At 36.9% G+C, this 21,909-nt stretch overlaps 1 pseudogene; it reads right to left on the bottom strand.

Annotated features, from left to right (window-relative positions):
* Positions 1-420: 420 nt before the first annotated feature.
* LOC101630318 lies at positions 421-21,411 on the bottom strand (annotated as a pseudogene).
* Positions 21,412-21,909: the final 498 nt, after the last annotated feature.

The raw sequence follows: 21,909 nt of genomic DNA, 5'->3' as shown, positions 1-21,909 counted from the left end.
TGATGTAGTTCCATTGTTTATTTTTCATTTTGTTTCCTTTGCCATTGGAGTGGGCCTCCCCAATGATATCTCTAAAGTTTTTGTCAAAGGGATTTACCAGTTATGTTTTCTTCTGTGTTCTTTGAGGCTTCAGGTCTTGGTATTTTTCAATAGAAAATGAAATTATTACTTTATGAAAATACTGAGTTTATTTTACATTATATTTTTGTCTCTCCACCATTTCCATTTACCTGACTACCACTACTACTATAGTCTATCATAACATTCCATACATACTTAAAACCAGGTAAATGGTGGTGTTCCATCTTTAGAACCTAAGCAGGCATTTTGAACAACACATTCTTGGCAATGAAATATGGACATTTGTCAGACATGGTGGGGAAAAATCTCACTCGGCATTATAAAAACGACAGCCAGATATCAACTGTTACAGAAATGAAACAAGATGGAAATTTTTAACAAACTGTTTGAACTGTTTTCTTGGAGACTTCCTCCACTGCCAGAGATCTTTAATAGCCTCTTGATCAGCCATCCAGAAGCAATTCTTCACCTAGTTGATGAACTTGTTTCCCATTTTGGGAAGAGAACCAACTTTTTCTACACTTGCTTGCTCTTTTGCATTAATGTCTTCTACAGAACTAGGTCTTTTTGTTGTTTTAGGAGTTTGTTTGTTTGTTTGTTTGTTTGTTTGTTTGTTTTTTAAGGATTCCTGATCTTGTGATCTAGGTATTGATGGCTTTGAGTCTTTTCCATTCTGGTTTGACTGTTGTGCATTTTTGGCTGGAGAGTTTCATATAGATTTTTCTTCACCTTCCTCCTCAGCAAAATCATCATCATTGTCATTGTCAGCAATATTGTGCTCTTTTCTGGGGAAATTTGCTACCACTTCCAGGGGCAGAATGTTTCCCAGATAAACTTAGGAGTTTCACATCTTAACCCTTCTTTATCTTCATACCGAAACTTCCTTCACAGCCACTAAGTGCTGTCCACTCATAGGCATAGGCCCTGAACCACACTTCAACCATAATACCACAGGGGACAGGATTTCAAAACCGCAAAGGAAAACCATTGGCTGTTGCAGATATTTTCAAAGTTGTGAGTGTTACTTTAGTAGGACTGGTTCATAATTCATTACTTTTGCTTCAACATTGTGCAGTTCTTCCTTTACACCAGCCCCTAAGCCATCTGTTCTGAAAGGTAACTGATGTTCATGTTCATCATAACCCATCTTAATGTGATAATCTTTGTTGGTCTTTAGATGACAACCAAAAAAGATTGTTCCGGGGTTTCTGGGATTTATATCCATGTCCATCGAATCTTCCGTGGGGTGGTGGCATACACTTAGGTGGGAAAGAAGGCCAGATATAGATAAAGAACTACTGTCTCAGAACAGCTGTGCAGGATACAATAACACCAGGGATGTTTCAGTTCTTATGTTCAAATTTTTAGTCCATTTTTGGATTAATTTTTGTGTGTGGTGATAGATAGTATTCTGGTTTCATTCTTTTCAATGTGGCTTTCCAGTTTTCCTAGCACCGTTTATTGAAGAAACTTTTCTTTCTCCATTGCACCATGTTCTTGACTCCTTTGTTATATGTGTGGGCTTATGTCTGTGCCCTAAATTCTGTTCCACTGATACCACTATCATAGTATTTTTGATTACTATGAAATCAGGGACCATGACACAAAGTTTTTTTTTTTCTTTTTTTCTGAGTCTTAGTGTATTTGGGATCCTTTGTCGTTCCATACAAATTTTAGAATTTTTCGGTATATTTCTGCAAAGAGTAGCATTGGGATTTTGATAGGAATTGCCTTGATAATTCTTGTTAATTCTTACAATCCATGAGCACCTTTCCATCTCTTTGTGTCTTGTGTTTCTTTCAACAATGTCTTATAGTTTTCTATGTGTTTCACCTCCTAGGTTAGATTTATTTCTATGTATTTTATACTTTTTGATAAACTTATAAATGAGTTTGATTTCTTAACTTCTCTTTCTGCCAGTTCTTTTCATATAGGAACTCAACAGACTTTTGTATATCAGTTTTTAAGCTTGTCACTTATAATAGTTTTTAATGGAGTCTTTAAGTTCTTTAATGTATAATAATATCAGGTGGTCTGCAAATAATGAGTTTCACTTCTTCCATTACTATTAGAATTTCTTTTTTTTTTTAAAGCTAATTCTTCTAGCTGAAACTCCCAATACTATTTTGAATATAGTGGTGATAATTGGCATCCTTGCCTTGTTCCTGACCTTAAATGAAAAAAACCTTGAATCTTTCAACATTGTATAATGTTAGCTGTGGGTTTTTCATTTATGGTGTTTATTGTATAATGATAAATTCATTCTGTGCTCATTTTATTGAGAGTTTATCATTAATGAATTTTGAATCCTGCAAAATGATTTCTGTATCTGTTGAAACTATCATGCATTTTTAAATTTATATATATATATATTATTTTATAACAGTTTATTTTACATTTTTTTCCATCTCAATTGTAGTCCCCGCGGGTTTCCCATCACCAAGTCACCCGTGTACTATCACCATAATCCCGTGCACTGCCCTCCCCACCCCCTACTCCCGTTTTTGATCCCATTCCCCACTCCACCCCCACAAAATGTCTCTGGTATATGGCTGTTCATTATTCTTGTTATTTTATCACCTAGTTATACTCCTGCTATGAGTGAAACCATCCGGTATTTTTCTTTCTCTTTCTGGCTTATCTCGCTAAGCAAGTATCATGCAATTTTTATCTTCAAGTTTTGTTGACATGTTATATCATATTGAGCCTGAGATGTCGAACCATCCTTGCATCCCTGGAATAAATTTCAATTGATCATTATACATGATCCTTTTAATATTGTTGAGTTTGCTTTGCTGATATTTCCTTGAATATTTTGTAGCTATGCTCATCAGATATACTGACCTATAATTTTATATTTTGTGATATCCTTATTTGGTTTTTAGTATCAGGGTAATGTTGGGCTCATATAATGAGTCTGGAAGTATTTACCTGGGACGTTTTTTTAAAGTCCCGATTCCCAGACCAAACTCAAATATCAGAAACTGGGACCCAGGCATTTACAGTTTCCACATCTCTCTAGAGGTTTTCCAGTGTGCAGCTGGGGCTGACAACCACTACACCAAAAGCCTTATCTTTATTTTCTGTTCTCTTCTAAAACTCCTGGCATTGAGGCTATATTATATTGGAATCAGACCAATCTGAGTTTGAATTCTGTTCATTATTTATGTAACTTCAGAAAGGTATTTAATTGATGTCTATATATCTCATTTGCATCATCTGTAAGTCAGCATGGAAACACCTATCACAATTTTTATAAATATTAAATGAGTTAACTTATACAACATAAGCATCATGTAGTAAGCCCTCAGGACATTTGCTTTCTATGGCATTTTGCCTGCTCCTTGCTGAATGTTCTTGTTCCATCCTTTCCTCCAAAGTATGTCATTCCATTCCTCCCCTTTTCATCTCTAACTGTATATTCTCCTTTAGCTTTAATTTTCAGACCTTGTCAAATGATTTCCCTGTGTAGCTCCCTAAAGTAGCTTTCTTCCTTTCTGTAACAACCATCTTCTGATGAATGTCTGTAGCACTCAGGGTTCATACTTTACAAGCCACAGAAATTGACTCTTATGAAATTAAGTACAAAAACAACTTTCTGAAAAGATATTGACTATCACTCAGCATCCCTAGGAAAGCTAGAAAACCAGGTTGGAAAGCAGGCAAGATTGTAGGGATGTTTTATAGCTGGGACTCTTGCCAAAATCACTTAGCTGAACAAATGCAATAAAAAAAGCATTGCTGAACACTGGAAACTGCAGCTTCTAATGGATATGGAATCCTGTGGTGATCATCACCTCACAAAGAATTTTCCTCAATTGTGTAATTGCGGCTTTTTTGCAGTACTAATTCCAGTTGCAACTCCCAGAACAGGTATGTCTATTTGGCCAATACCAGGTAGCCCAGGTAACCTAGTCTTAACCTTAGCAGCAAGAGAGTCAGGAAAGAAAATATTCAATTTTTTTTTTTTTAATTCTGTAATGGGAAGTGGGCTATATCTTCCAGTAAGACTAACATAGTCAGGAAATTCTCAGTTGTGGATACTCAAAAATGGCAAGTGCCTACTGCAATATCCTATAAATATTTCTAATTTGACATATCTCAACCAATCTGAATTTCACCACTACCCCCTCCCATACTGGCCTTGCCTGTTGGTTTCCTTATTAATTTAATTATATCACAAGTCTGATATTTCTTGAGTGCTTTCTATTTTCTATGGACTTGTTTCTGTGCTCCATATCTATCTGCACCTAATGTGCAACATTCTCATCCTTCAAAACTCACTGCAAAAACTACTTACTTTATGGGCCTTCTTTGCTCTCTTAATCAGGATGACTTTCCTCTCCCCTTTTGTATTACCACAGAGCTAAAATTTATGTTTATTTAGTTGCTTATGTATGACACCCTCTTATTATACTGTAAATTCTAACACCAGGGATACAGTCTATTTATCTATGCCTCCCTCTCTCATAGAACTCAATGCGATTTACTTAGCACTCGTTTAAAATATGATTTCTTAGTTGAAATGACTCCTGCTAAAATTCTCTTCTGGTGTAATCATTCATATCACCACATCAGAGACACCATTAAATATAAGCTGCACTGTGTTCTATGTACAGGTAGCAAAGAAAAAAAATACTGCCATGAAACCTTGATATACCTTTGACCATAAGATCCTTCTTGATTTTGTAGATGTAAACTGTTGTAAAAAAATTCACATTAATATTTGGCCCTTGCTGGTGAAGCAATGGGTTAGGGTGCAGCACTGCAAGCTAGCTACAGCCTCTTCAGTGCCAGTTCCATAACTGGCCCCAGAGGTGATTCACGTGGTCCAGCACACCTCTCCTGTCTCACACGCTGCTCCTCTCAGCAGTATGCTTCGTCAGTCTTCCTGTTCTGCTCCTCACTCTGTCTCTGGTGAATCCTCCCACTGCCTCTACACCTCTGGTCTATATCCCAGCTCTGTATGCATAAATGAATAAATCTTTGAAAAAAGAATTTGTGAACTATGATAGTATCATTGTTGTTTAATAACAATATAATTTATTCTATAAACCATTAGCCATAGATAATTTGTAGTATATTTAAATAATAAATTATTATTTTGGGTTAGATTTTCTCAAACCCTATGGTATGGATACTCACACTTATGCTTCATTTATCTTTGAAGTGTATGCATTTGACAAATGTCTTCTCTGTTGTCAGAGATATTTATTAAGTGCTAGGGTATTTTTTAGGTATTATAGCTTGGTTCAAAATTTAAAATTTTTAAGGCTATATTTAACTTACATGTTTTCAATGTCAGGCTCCTGACATTTAAGAAGATGGCTATTTAACTTGATTTTCTTTCTTCCTGCCCTCTTGAAAAAGATGTTCTGCAAAAGGCTTGGAAGTAAAGCACAGTGGTCAAGACTCCTGTCCTTGTGTAAGGGGACTGGCAGCCAGGAAGAGGGGAGAGCCCTTGCAAGGCTAGTTTGCAGGGTTCTGGCATGGGCAGTTTCCTAGGAGAAATCATCTCACCAAGAGATTCACAAATATGCATAGTGCTTTTAGGTCTAAAGAAAATTTTTCCCAGGGTGAAATCTGTTGCTTCTAACTTGGCTTGGCTTGGCTTGCTCTTTATCATGTGTCTGACAGCCTCAATTTTGCATAGATGATGAGAGCTATGCAGATATTTCAGCCCAATTTATCAAGAGCACTGAAACAGGAAAGAGATGAATGAATGGTGATATATTTGTTTAAACATGTTTTCTTTTAAAATATCTTATGCTTTTTGTGTAATTTTGCTTAAAAATTATTCATACATGGAAATATTTTCAATTTAATACTCTCCTTTCCTTGTTCCTTCCCCCATCTTCCGTAAGCTAAATCTAGTCATTGCACTTTTCGCCTGGTAAATAAGCAGCAGCGTGCCCAGAGATCCTCTATTCCGGAGGTGGGTAAGGGAATTTATCAACCTTGTGTCCATCCCATCCCCCATACCTCCCACACTTATACTTAAAATAACTGCGGAGTCATTGTATCAGAGGCTCCCTCAGCCAGCAGGGTTTCGTAACAAGGCAAGTGGGGAGCAGGTTCTTCAGGGTGAAAATGAAGCCTCGCTGGTTATATTTTGTTTAACTACAGCCATTTTGTCATTTTAAAAACCTGAGGCTACTCTGAGGCTTGGTTCACTGGAATGTTCCCGTGAAAGTGCTCAGTGGATATATTAGCAAAAGTTCGTTTAGTGAAAAGATCGTATATGTTTGGGGAGTAAAGAAAGCCCTTTTTAAAAAAAAAATAAAAATTCAGTGAAAATATTGACATTTTATTTTATTACTTAAACTCAACTCAAGTATCTCAGACTGATATTTATTTTGCCTGATTTTTCCTTCACCAGAAAGAGAAAACATTAGAGATCTCTTTCTACACTTTCACAAGCAGCTTTCACAAGGGTAATAGCTGTTGACATCTGCTTAAATTTGGGAGCAATTTGTTCCTTACATAACAGAATATTTCAGAAAGCACTGAGTACAGGAGAAAGCGCTCTTGTCAAAAACAAGTCTTTTAGTATGGAAATAAATTATTTAAATCACATTGCTTTCCTAAACCCAGAGGACAAAGCTAAGGAGGTGGGAGGCTGTGGAGTGAATGAGATTTAAGGTCCCTAGGCTCCAGTTTGAAAACATCTTGGGTGCAATCTGTTACTTTGGGCAGGCATGGTATAAACTCTGATTTATGGTTAACACATAAGAGTTCATGCGAGCTGCTATTTTCAGTCCTCTGACTGAATTGCCTTTAAAGAAGTCTTTGGGCCAGCATTTCTCCCAGTATGGTCCTAGATCAGCAGCATCAGCTGAGCATCTTGTTAGAAATACCTAGTCCCTACCCACACCTAATGAATCAAAAACTCTGAGGGTGGAACCCAGAAGTCTGTTTGAGTAAGACCACCTGGGATTCTGATGTATGCTAAAGTTGGAGAACCACTGACCTAAGAAAAATGGTCTTAACTGATTAATTTTTCTGAAGTATATATCTTTTATCTCCCATATTGACAATTTTTAACTGCCTTATCAGATAAGGCAATTGTGTATTTCCAGCAAATGCATCTATAAACAACTACCATGAGAGGAAAGTGCTTGAAGTTTAAATTGACCCTTAGGTGCAGATAGTAGAAAGTCTGTTTCATTGTGCATTGTTCTAACACTGGTTCCTATAGCAAATACATTATTTGCAAAACCTAAGGCAAGCACTCCAATTGTATTCTTAAACTTCCTGGAAGAATAAGGGTTTCCAGAAATGTGGCCACTTCCATACATATTGTTTACCCTCCAGTGTCTGTGTCTTTGAGATACTGGTTACTTTCCTTAGAACCGTGTTTCTCTTTCTTACTTGCTTACTCCAGCCCCTTAAGTCCTGAGGCCTTTCCTGAGGCCAGTCCTAAGCTGGCCCTGGGTCCTTCTCTTGTTCATAACTTATAACATGAGGTATTATAATTGTTTTCTTGCCTCTCTGCACTATTTTATATGCTATTTGGCGAATATCTAGCACAGTACTTGATTCAGATTGGGAAGTAATAACATTTTGAACAAATGAATGGATGAAGAACCATTTGCTCTATATACAGGCAATTTGTTAATGCTCAGAAAGAAATTCAAGTATTAGCAGGCAATCTCTTTCCTTCCTTAGTTTTACTTTCTATTCATTAAATAATAAAAGAGTCCAGGAATTATAACATCAGTGTACCGTGTCCTATGTAAAGTATTCAAAAGATAGGGATAAGGGGTTAATAGACTCCTAGGAGAGCTAATTAATTTTTTTCCCCAAAGAACTGTCACACCCTGTTGTTTCAATTTATATAACTGTATTCATCTACCTTAGGCTAAATGTGCATGTCAACAATATTTCACTATTTTAAACAGTAAGAAAGGTAATAAGAAGTAAGTTGAAGGCAGAGATATTGTTCCAATACCTACTAAAGTGATTGAATGGATGAAGAATTAATGCTGATTGTTGAGAAGGTAAATAAAATGCAGAAATGCAGAAAAAGCTCATTAGTCTAATAGAAACAAGATGAAAGGGCTAAGGATGATTAGATGACACAAAACCAAATGGTGTGAATGAGTGTGTAGGGCCACGTGTCACTGTGTGTCACCTACAGAAATTGTTGGGGGAAATTGTTATGGCAAGTACTTAGAAATAATTTGCACAATGAATTCCAAAATATTCTTAACTTGATATTGCATTTCCATTTCTTTCTCCTTGAATTTTAGTGGATTAGAAGTCATCTTTTTCCCTCTCTGGCTTGTGTCCAAATGAGTATGAATTAATTGACAAAATGGACAGTTTTTCAGGTTACCGAATGTAAATACTAATGGGTAAGAAGGACTGGCAACCCCCTTTCTGAAGTCATTTTGGAAAAAAAAAACTCTTAAATTCAAGATTAGATTTAGAAAGCTGTTTCCTAAAAACAATTTTACTGTTTTAAAGGATGGCGCGAAAATGGCTGCACCAATTTACATTTGCATAGTATATTAGGATTCCTTTTTATTTACACACTCTCCAACACTTGTTGTTTCTAGTCTTTTATAATTTAAGGTCATTCTCATAGGTGTGAGGTAATATTGCTTTATAATAAACGGTGGACATCTTTTCATGTGTAATAAATCGTGGACATGTTTTCATGTGGCAGTTCTTTGGGAAAAAATGACAAAAAAGAGAATTTTCCTAGCCAATCCCCAGGGAGAGATGAGAGAATTCTTAACTTCTGACATTAGAGCTAGAGAAATGGACAGTTTTATCAAGACTGGTTAATTTGGAAATCAATATGTCAAATCAGGGCATTTCATTAAATAGAAGTAGCACATAAATCTAAGGCAAATGTTGTCCTTAGCTGGATTTCATTGACAGGTCGGCAAATTACTGCCAACTTGTTTATTCCCTGTTACCTTTGGGAAATTGGAATATAAAACTGCTCATAAAAATGAAGAGACACTGTGTGTTGATCACTGCCACCTCCCATACTTCCTCATACTCTATCTTAGACATACCAGGGTATCTGGGTTGGAAACTTAGCACATCATTTTTGATCTGGGCCCTAATGTAGTATTTTGAAACATAGAAATCAATGTGTACATAAGGATTTAAGGCCCATGTGTTAGTCATCAAAGAAGAGAGAGAGAAAGGATGCACAGGGTTAGGCAGATGAGATTTGATATATATTTGAGTGTCCTAAAGGTGTGAGCTCATAAAAAAATTCCTGCCAACCTGTAAAAATAAAAAGGTTTGTTTATAAGAGTGTAAATTCAAATGGGATTGTTATTTAGGACTTGACCTCACTGAAACATAGAAGTTCAATGACTTTAAGAAAATTAGAACTTGACTTATCCCCCTGTCTGACCTGCCTGGTACACTATAAATGCATTTTCTTTGACAGGTCTATTTCCTCAGCTTTTTTTACTTTAATTGGGGTCCTCTGTATAAACCATGGCCAGCTTTGGGAAACATGGCTGTTATTTATAGAATAACACAAGCCTACACTGTACTTTCAATGGAGCTTAAATTGGACTGAATCTCTCACACTATCAGCTCTAGGTTCTTTTCTGAAGAAGGGGGAAAAACTCACTGCAGTTTTCCTTTGCCCCTGTGTTTGTGATATTAGAAAACAAAAAGGAGCTGTAAAATGCATTTTGATTCATTGAAAAAGGTAGGAGAAAAAGAAAGGAAATAAGGTAGAATAATGGGTTGAGGTTTTTTTCTTCTAAGAAATTGCAGTACAACTAAATTACACAGAACAAAATTGTTACAGGCAACTGTGGGATATGTTCAGAGGGAAAACTGGAGATTAGAGAACAGCCAGACACCCAGCTGTGAGAGTGTTTCCTTTTGGAGAGTCTGGAAGGCCAAGGAGAAAAAAATAAGTTATACGTAGATGTGAGGTATATTTATGGAGGTGGAGATGAGTCTATGAAGAATAAGGAGACTGCGTTAAGCTGTGCGAATGTCAGGAAAATAAGGCAAGCTGAAGTCACAAGTGGGCGAGGAAATAAAGAGAAGCGTGAAGAGGAAAGTACCGAGGGAAGAGGTGGGAGAGGAGGGAGGAGGAGGAATGATGAAGCTTACCTACAGAGTGCACTTGCAAGCACAAAGGCATTTTAATCAGCATAGAGGGATATTCTCTGTGGGGTCAGAAACAAGACAGTGTCACACACACAAATAAGCCTTGGCTCATGGCAGGTCCCTCGTTAGAAAATTCTAATTGAATATTTTTATGCACACCTGGACAAAATTGTCAGGCAGGGCTGGAATGAGCTGAGAAGCAGAGAGGAACTGAAGTTCACCAGGCCTGAAGTCTCAGTTATGCCATGGCAAAGAGGTTTGTGGATTCCCATTGAAAAACTTTATATAAACCTCTAAATATTGCTTCATTTTCCTAGAGTATCTAGGAAATAATATAACAAAAGCACTGTAACTAATCCATCTGATATGAGCCTCCAGAGTAACCCCAACAAATGTCCATTTTGGAGATGAAGTTTAAACACTATGCTTGGGGGGTCTTAATTAAATACTATGTTAATTTTTTATGAATTCTAGGTTTTAAACATGAAACTACTGTATTAGTAATCATAACTGACTTAGGGAAACACTGGACTGTATTTTCTATGAAGCAGGATAATTATTGTACCCCTCTTTTATCCTTACCTCTCGCATCCCCAGATAGGCTCACTTGTTACAGTGAGATTTCTGGCATTTTATATGACCAGAAAAACTTCCAAGCAGGCCTCAGAGGAGGAAATCTCATAAACTTGACTCAAATATCGTTACTAAAATTGGACCTGGTGTTTATTACAATTATTTGTTCACTTTATTTTCTTCTTTTGTCCTCCTCCTTTGATCCTGTGCCTCTGACCTACAGAATCAGTATCTCCTGCAGCACATTCCAGGGTCTTGAATTTTGTGAACTCTCCTATAACCCTGATACAGTCAGGCTAGCATTGCTTTTGGAACACAAGCATTCCCAAAGCTTTCAAAATAACATCTGCCTTCTGTGCAGGTGGCTGAGTAGGTGATTTTAAGGGCAGGGGAGAAGAGCACGTGCCCAAATATATTCCATATTTTTGGGTTGATTTAAAAAACGGGTTGATTTAAAGAATTTGTCAGTGGGCAAGAACTTTCACTTAGTACCAACTGAAATACTTTATCATTGTTATTTTTGGTATGTCTTAGATGTATATGGTTCATACAAAATATTTCAGTGAGAGAGCAGGTGATTTAGGGGAAAGCAAAAAGTTACCTAATGGATAATAATGGAGAAAGGGGGGATAACCTCCCAGGGGGTGGGGGTATGGCAGAATTTGATAAATTCTTCACACTCTTGCTAAGGGTTGAGCTTACTCAAAAACCAACAGTTTGTCTATTTTTAAATAGGAGAGGGATGTTAGAATGATCCTGAGACACATACTTGGGAAAGTTAGTGGTAAGGACACTTTGCAGTTATGTGAAATAAGTAACAATTTTACAAGACCATAAAGGAAAGGAAATTTCTTAATAGGTTCCTTTCCAAAATGACTATCTTGGACATGACACAAAATGCCAGCACACAACCATAAGATGAATAAAAGATGAATTTGTTGTAAAAGGCTTAGAGATGGATAGATGACATTTCCACAATGATGTAAATTTGTACAAAGTGATGGAAAGTAGTTCATTTTTTGAAAGCTGATAATTCCACCACTTATAAAATAAGTAGTTTCATGTTAATTTTGAGTTCTTCAAATATGGACCATTTTTTTTCCACGGGAAAAAGATAAATTTTCTACTCTTAGAAAGATCACAAAATTAGGCAGTATTTACATTTGTATTTTCCGAAGATCCGGGCGTTTTTCATCATTGCCAGACCCTAAAATTGAAAATCCTATAAAGATGAGCTTTAATATTTTACTGCAAATTATTGTGTCATAGATGAATTCCAATTAGCCTTCTTCTTCTACTTTATAATTAGGGAATAAAGCTGTGGGATGGGAGGTAGAGGGCATAATTCTGGACAAAGGCCATGAGGGAAAGTACAAGAAATTGTATTAAGTACAGATTTACTTAGTTTTACCATCTTTATTTGATAACTTAGATCTAGCCTTGCTTTCAGAAGGGGGGACTGACTATATCAGATAACTCTTATTTTTCTTCATTCACTTAGAGTTTAAAAAAAAACTAACTATTTACATTGTTGTTCATTTTTGTTCAATATTTGAACTTTCCCTTCAGGTGTAGTTCCCATAGTTCTCCCACCACCACATCACCCCTGAACTGTTGCCATATTCCCCTGTGCTCCCCCTCCCTCCTCCCCTGCAGTATGACTCAGATTCATAGTTTGGCTGCAATTTTTATCAGATAACTCTTAAAAGTTGTTTTCAAAATTGTGGTCCTTGCACAATAAATCATTAAAAACTGGAAGAAAATGACTTTTAAAAGGACTGGATAGCTCTCTTCAAATAGGCAAAATGTTGGCATGTGGAAAAAGAAATAGCCTTGCTATAGCTCTAGAGGAACTGAGCAACTGTGAAAAGTTTTACGACACAAGAAAGACTAACTCTTCTCAATAACAGTAAGAACTAGCTCACAGCTAGCATTGTCCACAATTAAAATAGATTGTTGTGCTGATATTCAACACTATTTTTCTTGAATTGTGAAATACCTATTGGTGGTCTGCTCTGATGTAGTGACCTGAAGAGTCTGGAGACTGAATTGGGTTACTGCTGAGCTAAGGATGCAAGGGAATGTGATGGCTGTAGGCTAGGTTGTACTAGAAGTAGTCCCAGGCAAGCAGCTAAATGCAAGTAGCTTGTTGGGAATGTGATCCTGCATAGTAGCAGTAGGAGGATAAGCCTCGAGGGGCCTTTTGATCACACCTCAAGGTCCTGTCCAAGGTAAGGTAGCAGGAGTATCCATCTTCATTCTCATTCCTCTTGGCTTGGGAATGCCCTCTGGTACATTAAATTCCCACTACTCTTGGCCTACCCTGTACAGGTGGAGAATCATGGGTCCTTGCACAGGACCTAGATTGCTGGTATTCCTGGAATAGTCCACTAGTGCGGAAGGCACCTGCCCTAGGAACACCACCATCTCTAGTGGACTGGTTGTGCAGCTGGGCTGATCTTCAGTAGGTACTTAGTTTTCTGCATAAACTCTGTAACAATGGACAACTTAAGTAGCCTCTTGATTCTGTTTCTTATCTACAAGTCAGAATAGACACAGGTCACTCATAGAGTGATTATCAAAAATAAAATAAAATAACAACCTTAAAACTCTGGAACTAAAATGGAACTAAGAAAGGTAACTTTTGTTATTAAAAGATCTTGCTTTTCAGAGCTAACGTGAGGCAAATCCAAATACAGCAAGACAAGATTAAAAGTGCTGGCAAAAGATTTTATGCAAAAGCTGAGAAAAACAAATTTAAAATTGTCATAGGATTTAGTTGGAAAATTTTTTCTTTTTATTTATAGAAATTAACAAGTATTAATATTTAATACTATCAAGTAAATGTCTGGTGCTGTTCATTCACATTGGCCGTAAATGTCTGTTCTTTAAGACTTGTCTTAAGCGGCATTCTCTATGGGCCACTATCTTTGTAGCTATGAAGATTAGAATTATTTGAGAAGACTTGGGATACTTCTGTGCTTATGTCTGAGGTTGGCTGGAGAGCTGACATTGACTCATGGCCAAGATAAGGGCAGTGAGCTAACTAATGGGTTTTAACATGCTATTTAATGTTTTAGACTTCCCTGATGGACCTTAAGTCAATTTTATTTTATTTTATTTTTTTCTTCCAGTTTTTTAGCGATATAATTGATATTGCAAGTTTACAGTGAATAACAATGATTTGATGTGTATGTGTGTATACAGCAAAATGATATATGTATATATTGTGAAATGACTACCACAGAACTTTAATTAACACTCACTTCCTCACTTAGTTATATTTTTTCTTGTGGTGAGAATTTTTAAGATTTTACTTTCTTAGAAACTGTTAAATATGTAATACAGTATTGCTGACTCTAGTCTCCATGCTGTACATTATATCTCCAAAATATATTCATCTTGTAGTGGCAAATTTGTACCTTCAACCTTCTTCCCCAGCTTCTAACCCCTTCTCTGGCAACCACCAACTTGTTTTATTTCTATTAATTTGGTTTTATTATATTCTACATACAAGTGAATCATACAGTATTTGTTTTCTGTCTGGCTTATTTTAGCTAGAATAATACACATAAGGTTGAGGACATGTGGTACAGAATACAGAAATCTATTGCTAGTAATATACTAGCTAGTTGAGAAGCATTGCCTTTTTTGTCCCCATTGTTCTGTAACTAGTACTTCCTAGCAGGCACTCTATGAAAAACAGCTATCACTGACAGGGTGTTGACAGAGGCTGTGGTAACTTCCTGAAAACCCATACTTTCTCTTCCTACTTCCAGTGTAGATTGTTTTCTGTGGTGTGGCTTCTCTGTGTGGACACTTCTAAGTTTTTCAGAAAATAAATTTGACTGGGTGGAAAGATTTTTAACATTTGTAGGAACTAATGATTAATGAAATTCAAATGTCTTTTTTATCACCTCTCCTCTGTCCAGCTTTCTCTTCCTTTCATGTTCCTTTCTATAAGAGTTCATATGTTCTTCTACTTGTGTATTTACTATGGATTATTAGGATAAAACTTGTTAACAAGTTTACCGTTATAATTTCTTCAATTATTTTGAAGTATTTGTGACATTACAGGCAAGACCAAGTCAGTAGTAGTATTCTGCAGCAAAGGGTACTGATATACCAGCTAAACAACAAATAATTAAGGTGTGGGGACAAGGCTTGATGGGACAAAGTCTCTGCTTCTCCTTGGGGAACTCATTACAAATCTGAAAATGGCTGAGAGTCTCTTAGAAATCCCCTACTAGCACTTCAAGAACTCTGAAATTTATTCTTCCAATGCTCAGTCATCTAGGAAATTCCCCTATATGGAAACCTTATATGAAGTCTTACTTTTCCATTGATGGGTCATCATATTAGCTCATATTCCTCTAATCAAACTGTTATGATAGATCTAGTTAGAGGCTGGATCAGTGTTCAGGTTACAAAGTAGATTGGAGTCAGTCTTACCAAATACAGGATTTGAGGGAAAATAGGTATAGCAAGTATGATAATTATAGCAGTTTTCATTTGTTTAGTGTTAACTATAAGCCAGGTTTTGTGCTCACATCTTTATAACATTATCTCATTCAGTTCTTCCAATCATCCTGAGAGGAAGGAACAATGAAGATAGCATTTAACAAATGATGATATTTGAACCCATGTGACTTGGTGCTTGAGTCTTTGCTCTTAATCATGAAATGAATGTGAAATGCATTTGACAAGGTAGGACTTGTGGTTACCAATCCAAGTTTGATAAATTCAGATTCCATCTTAAAAGTCTCTTGGAGCATTACATTTCTGGTTCATTTACCTGAAAAAATTGGTCACCTTCACTAGCAGGAAAGTCATGTCTTAAAGACTCATATACTTAGCTGGACCTGCTGGAACTTCACCTGCCATGGCCAGTTGATAAACACTGTATTAACCTGAGTGAATCTTAGCCAGTAAGTCAGGTATATTTAAACACAATGAAAAATTCTGTCTTCATCAACCATGCCTTCCAATACAAAAATACACCTAATTGTCTTTTTCCTTTGGATTTATTCCATATGGCTACTAACATGATTGTGTATCTTAAAACTATGACTATATAAAAAAATCCTGCATTAAATGCAGTCAAATGATTTGCCTTTGGGAGCATGAAACAATGTGTTTCAAAAACCTGGGGATTGTTTTTCTTTTTAATTCATTGTAAGTTGTACTTACGATTTTTTTTTTAATTTTAAAATTGTGTTCACTTTTGTACAATATTTGATTTTTCTCCTCAGGTGTATCCCCCATAACCTCACACCATCACATCACCTGTGAACCATTACCATGGTCCCTGGTGCTTTTTCCTCTTTCTGAAGGTCATCTTCTGATTTTTAGGTGCAAAAGCTTTTAAATGTGATATACTCACACTTATTTAGTTTTGACTTTGTTTCCCTTGCTGCTAAGGTTTTAGTCCCAAGTATATCTTTGTGGTAGATATCCTGTAGTGTGTCTCCTATATTTTCTTTCAAGTTCTTTGTGGTTTTGGTTCTTATGTCTAAATCATTAATTCATTTTGCCTGAATTTTCAGGTGTGGTGTCAAATACAGGTCATGCTTTATATTTTTGCTTGTGGCTATCCATTTTTTCCAGCACCGTTTATTTTAAGAATAACAGAATAAAGTAGCCTTTTCTCCATGGTGTAATCTTAAATTTGAGATGTAGTTTAAACATACCAAATATTTATGATGAGCCGTCCTTGGGAATCTAGGGGAAGGAATCAAGATTTGGAAAAGGAAGAAGTTGAGATAGAAGGTAGGCCATCCCAAACAGCCATGACTTACCCTACATAGAGCTCTGAAAGTACAGTGACTTTTGCCAGTTGCAAGTTGGGTCAAGATGGGTAGGTATTTTTTGATTGGTCAATGGATATGGAGCATGAGATACAGGGAATGACACTGGGCCAAATGGCTCTTTGCAGCTGAGGTAATGAACCATGAAGGGGCTGACAGCTGAAGATTGTTGGCCAACACCACTGCTAGCAGCTGAAGCAACCAGTCCTTCACTAAAGAGGAATCAGAATGACAGATTACAGTGTCAACCCACAAATAGTAATGGTTTCAAAGTACTAATAGTTCCAAAGTCAGGTGAGATAAGATTTTATTTTTAAATGAGGTATAACTCTGTAATTTTTTAACCACTTCCTAAAACAAATATTTAAGAAATTTGCTAAGAATGAAAAATCCTGTCATTGCTTTGTATTCAGAAGATTAATAAATTCATTTTCATCCCTGCTATGAATAGAAACCAAATAGATTACTCATTTCAGTTATATAGTGTATGTATGTGTTTAAATGTCAGTGTGTATTTTTTCCATTATCTTAATGAGTCAGGAAAAAGGCACAAGAGGTTTAAATAATGAATTACCATATAGATAATAAATTCATTCATTCATTCAGCAAATACTTATTGAACATTCCTCATATGTCACAGTACTGTACTAAGCCATTTGGTTTATAAAATTAATATAACATAGAATGTGATAAAGCAAATTGACAGAATAAAATAGTAACAAGAGGAACAGAGGTAGGACACAGGTAGAAAGAAGCATTTGCTTCTTCAGATTTTCCTTTTCTTCTACTTGATTTGGTAAAGAAGAGATAAGCATGAGCCGTCTCCACAGATGAAAGGAAATGGGAGAAGCAACCATTAACTTCACTTTCTATCATTTGTATTGCTTCCCTTCTGTAATTCTGGTTGCTTTTTTTAGGTGGCTCTCCTTCCCTTTGGGGTTAATAGGCTTCACTAGCTTCTTCCATTGTCTAATGCACTTCCATAATTAATAAACTTCAACCTGCCTGTGAAGTTATCAGTGGTTATTCATGCATTGTACGATATTTGTGAAAATGGGCATCTAAAAACAATAGCAGACTACATACCTTTTTTCAGTGTGGATATACAAAGTTGGGAGCATCACTTATTCTCATCTTTAGCAGTCTGAAGTTTTTGCTGAAAGAGACTCGCATATTGGGAGCAGAGGCAATACAGCTTCTCAGGTTAAAGAGATTAAGAAAACCATTGTTTTGTTTACACTTACGAGCAAACACCTAAATTTAATAGGGAGGTAAGGAATCTTGACCCAAGAAAATTTCTTGGTATTCTAAAGGAAAGGATTGACCTGCAGATTGTACCAACGAAAGTGGGATAAATCTATATAAACAACCTCTAATAATATTTTGTTTTATCTACTTCTGAATGCCATACAGAATAGATTTTCCCCCCTTAATTGAATCTCATGTACCTTTCATCCATTTTTTAAAAAGATTTATTTATGCATACAGAAATGGGGTACAGGCCAGAGGTGCAGGGGCTGTGAGAGGATTCACCAGAGACAGAGTAGGAAGCAGAACAGGCAGATTGACGAGGTACACGGCTGAAGGGAGCAGCGGGCAGGTCAGGAGAGGTCTGCCACGCCATGTGGATCTCCTCCAGAGCAGGCGGGGATAGAGCTCATGCTGAAGTGGCTTTCGATTCTTAGTGCTGCTCTTTAACCCGCTGCGCCACCAGGGAGAGCCCCCATTCTTACCAGAACATCTTTCTACTTGGTGTTTACCCATCCTTACTTTTATTTTTTTTTTAAGATTTATTTATTTTGCATACAGACCTGGGATACAGGCCAGAGGTATAGCAGCGGTGAGAGGATTTACCAGAGACAGAGTGGGAAGCAGAACAGACAGATTGACTAAGTACACTGCTGAAGGGAGCAGCAGGCAGTTTAGGAGAGGTCTGCCACACCATGTGGATCACCTCCCTGGTGGGGAATCGAACTTATACTGAAAGGGCTTTAACTTTGTAGTGCTGCTCTTTAACCTATTGCATCAACAGTGGCCCCCATTTTTAATGAATCTCCAAAGTTATTTTAAGGTAAACCTCCTTATCTTTGTGAGGAGTTGTAAAAAAAAATGTTTTAAATGGTCCTTTTCCCAAGATCTGTTGAGAAACATGTGGAAGCTTTGCTGAATGGGCAGTAAGATGAAACTTAATGAAAAATTTCATACCTTCGAAAAGCATCACATAATCATCTGGGGGAAATGCAGAAACAAAGGCCCTGTACAGAAGTCCTGAGTCAAATTATGAATTTTAACAAGATCCTAAGGTGAACCATACATACATCAAAGTATAGAGGACACTGATTTACAGCACTTGTGGAAAAGTCCCTCCTCCAGAGACAATTATTAAACAAAGACCTATCGTAAATACAAAGGTCAAGGAAGTCAAAGCAATCATCTGAAATACAGTCAAACTTTTGAAAAGCTGGAATAGAACTTTTCATTCATTTCTTTTTCAAAGGGTTTAATTGGAGAAAAATATCTAAGAAATATATTATAGATGCAGAAATCTTCAAAACAGAACCAGAAGAAAACATTTTGAAAATGGTTTAAAATGAGTCTGCTAAAGTGTACAAAACTTGAACTATTTCCCCATGAAAAGAATGCAGCTGGAGGCATCATTTACAGCTGGCAGGGAAGAAGTTTAACTAGTCAGGGCAAACTTGCCCAATTTTACATCAATTATTATTACATTATGTTCATTTAGGGAAACGTTAAATGCTCCTCTTTGTAACTTTTCTTTGCCATCTCTTTAGATATGAGAGAGTATTTTCTATATCTACCAGAACATGAGATTATGTTCATAAGATGTAATCTCCAAATTGGTCATCAGCAGCTGGTTGAACAAGTCCTGCTAAAACATTTCAGTTTGCTGTCTTCACTCTCAGTGCAAGCATGTGGTCATTCAGCAGTGATGACAACTGGCTACTTATGGGGCATTTAGTCCAAAGTGAAGAGTTCCTATCACATTCCTTACCGCGGAGGACCAGAAGCCTAGTGTGCTTTTCCAACATGACCAAAACCAAGCAGTTTTATGAGTACTAGAGCAAGTGGGAGGGCTCTCGGATGATCTACAACCAACAACAAAAATGCTGATTACATACAGAAAGGAAACAAGCAATGCAAGTAAAAGTGAGATGAAACATATTCCAAAACAGAGTACTCTATTGCAAATTCATGAATCAATATTTTTGTATTCTGATCCTCAGTAAACTGGGCAGAAATATTTTTATTTTATAGAAGGGAAGTTAAGTGTTTTGCTCATGTTCACACAGCTTATCTATAGTAAACAAAGTTGAATTTGAGTTTTTGTATCTTCAATGAATGATATGCTTTTAACATGCACAGTAACACATTTGAGACATCTTTTGGTTACAGCGTTTAATAATCTCTTTGATATCTTTTCAAATGTGTTTTTACTTCCCAAACATTCAAAGTATAGAGAACATACAGAAAGATAGAAGAAAATTGGATACATGAGAGTGGTGCCAACTAGATGCCAAGTACCTTGGACAGGTCTGGATATATTTTATATGCTCAGTAAATGCCGAATGATTAACAAGGAAAGATTAAATTTTTTTTTAAATTTATTTATTTATTTATTCATATAGAACTGGGGTACAGGCCAGAGGCTCAGGGACGGTGAGAGGCTTCACCAGAGACAGAGTGGGGAGCAGAACAGGCAGATTGACGAAGTACACTGCTGAGGGGAGCAGCGGGCGGGTCAGGAGAGGTCTGGCTCGCCATGTGGTCTCCTCCGGGGCAGGCGGCAGGCGGGAATGGAACTCATGCGGAAGTGGCTTCAGATTCTCAGTGCTGTGCTTTAACCCGCTGCGCCACCAGGGAGGGCCAGATTAAATATTTTTAAAAAGAAGAAAACAGAAGGAGCAGAACATAATGGAACTGAGAATAAAGACATGATTCTCAAAAACTGCATCCTAGTCATTTAAATTTAGGGCATAATATAGAATATTATTTTGGAGTGAGTCCCCAGACATGATCTGACCAACCTTAACCTGTTGAGGAATATCTTCTATAGAACGCTTCTTTGGCAAGCATCAAGTTTTGCTTAAATATCTCTACAGCTGTGGAGCTTATTATCTCCAATCATGTCTGTTGTCAGTCTGATCCATTCCTCGAGTTGTTTTGAAATTCAGTTCAGCAGTTATTTTCTAAGCAACTGTGTCTCAGATGGCATGCTGGATGCCAGGGATACCAAGAACAGGTCAAGTTCTTCCTGGTTTAAATCCCAAATGGCTGTTGCTATTTGGTACAATACTCTCATGTATCCAATTTCCTTCTATCTTGCATTCAACTTGCAACTGCCATGTTTTCGATGTTTATTTGCTGCAACCCAGAAGTGATTGAAAGGTCGTGAAGGACATGTGAGGAAGTCATTAGTAGTCAGGCTTGAAAGTGAAACATACCACTTCTGCTCATATTCCTTCACTAGCCTTTAGTCACAGGTCCAAACTTAACATTAGGGAGGAAGAAAACAATGGTGTGGTCATTGACTAGCAGTTTCTACCACAGAACTTTTTATGCATGTTTCCTGGAGGACATGATGATGACCTGCTCCAAAGGTCATGCTGCTATAAAATAGTGAGCCAGGATTCAGATTTGTGTTATCTTTCTCTGAGATTTTCCAGTGGTTCTTAATTGTGGCTCCCAGACTAGCAGCATTGGCATCACCTGGCAGCTTGCTACAAATGCTCATTATTGGATCTTGCTCCAGAGCTACTGAATCAGAAACTATGAGGTAGGGCCCAGCAATTTGTGTGAGAATAAGCCCTCTCTGATTCTGACTCAGGCTCATGTTGGAGAGCCATTTAACCATACTAAACTACCTTTTATTTAAGGGCTTATTTTTTCTAGTTGACTATTAATATAATCTTCACATAGAGGGCTGTCTGCCACTATTAATGGCCAACTAGAAAAATTAACATTTAAACTTATTTTTCTTCAAATATAAGAATATTATTTGAGCTATTTTAATTTAAAAATTTTAATCTATGTTGGGTTACAACATTACTTATTTTAGGGTAATAGATTCAGCCTCTACAAATGATCTTATTATATCACACCTGCCTACCACCAATGCTCCAATAGTCTCTACCACAGTCGAAGGGGCTCCCTCTCCCTTTTTCTCCAACCCTCCCAAACTCACCTTCTGGTAGCCTTTCAGTTCTGTGGTCAGATTTCAAGGGTTTATTTTGTGTTGTTTTTTTCTATTATTTGCTTTGTTTCATTATATCTGACATATGAGTGAAATCATGTAGTATTTATCTTTTTCCTTCTAATCTTATCTCACTTA

Source organism: Condylura cristata, unplaced genomic scaffold, assembly GCF_000260355.1.
Source record: "Condylura cristata isolate star-nosed mole 26May11 unplaced genomic scaffold, ConCri1.0 scaffold00027, whole genome shotgun sequence".
Classification (NCBI taxonomy): Eukaryota; Metazoa; Chordata; class Mammalia; order Eulipotyphla; family Talpidae; genus Condylura; species Condylura cristata.
The sequence above is the reverse complement of the archived record's forward strand: the minus strand, read 5'-3'. Positions and strand labels throughout refer to the sequence as shown.